Below are 1,482 nucleotides of genomic sequence, written 5' to 3' on the forward strand. Positions count from 1 at the left end.
ATACTTGATATTTGCTTGACCTCCAGGTTCCAGATTCTCAAAGAGTAGAGTTAACAGATTTAGCAAATAAAAATACAGGATGCTCCATTAACTTTGAATCTCAGATAAACAGAAAATAATTTTTTAGTGTTAAGCATGTCCCAGATATTACAAGGTACACACTTACACTAAAAAATTGGTTAAAAAATTATTTTATCTGGCAACCCTATCCAGGAAGTTCAGTCAGCTTGAGGTTACTCTGATCTTATCCTGTCAAAGAGCAACAGCAAGACAATCACAGAGCAAAGCACAGGCACTTCACTCACCCCAAGGGGAGGTATGAGATCCTTTTAGCTCCATTTCCCAAACTCTCAAAAATCCCATGCTATTCTGGCAGGATGAGAGGACATGTGCATGGTGAAGTTGCTGATCACTATCTGTCAGGTAGAGAAGTTTTCCTTCCATATCAAATGAAGGTCAAAAATACAGCTAGGGGAAGGATCAGCAGGTCCACGGGGAGACAGAAGTCAACTCATCTCGCCCCAGAGCAGACTGAGGAAAACCAACAAAACTGCCACAAGGGTGAGGACAGCCCCTTCGGCCTGGAAACCCAACATACTCCAACACTCTTGAAGCAAACTCAAAAGGCACACAGGGATGAACACACACAAACAGGGAGACATACAGAGGAGGAACAGGAAAAGAGCAGAGTAGCCTTTGTAATGGCTCAGAGGAATGACAACAGAAGAGAAGTCTCAGAGGGAATCACAGAACCCCTTGAGGGTGACTGGCAGGACATCTTACTTGTTTGGTTGTTTCATTGGTTTCATTTAGAGGGTTAATCTTCAGTGGTCTTTCCTTACAGTGGAAGGGTGATGTGAGAAGAAAGGGCCACACAGAAGCCTCAGAGACACAGTTTTTCACTTCACAGGGCCCAGAATGCTAGCAGAATCAGAAAGCAAATCTGAACATCAGATCCCACAGACAATGTACTGTTATGACTAAGTGCCAAACCCACCTCCTGAGGATTGGAAGAGGAATCAGTAGCAAGGCCATGGCCGGTAAACATTCCTTTCAAAGGCACAGAGAAGGAAACATCACAAAGAATAGGACCACGTTACGCTTTTTTAAGTCTCCACCATGGGAATACCCAGTCCCCAGTAACCCAGCATCTCTGAAACTGTGTTCCCAGAGATGTTAATAAGTGCTGCATGGGACCAAAAAACAAAAGGTCAGTGAAATAAGTTTGGGAAATATTGCATACTTATTAAAAGTTATAAAACTTCCTGCAGTAAAAGAAACTATTTGGCATTATTTAAATCAATGATTCTTGCCTTATTTGACCACAGAACCATTTTTTGTTTTAGGTAACAAGCAGACTTATTAAGAGAGAAACACACTCCACAGATGGAGTGAGTGTGAGCCATCTCAAAAGGCCAGAGGCCCATAGAACGCTTTTAAGAAACATCTGTTACGATCTCACAGAACTCTAGAAATGCTGCT

This window comes from Bison bison, unplaced genomic scaffold (assembly GCF_000754665.1).
Source record: "Bison bison bison isolate TAMUID 2011002044 unplaced genomic scaffold, Bison_UMD1.0 scf7180017856902, whole genome shotgun sequence".
Classification (NCBI taxonomy): Eukaryota; Metazoa; Chordata; class Mammalia; order Artiodactyla; family Bovidae; genus Bison; species Bison bison.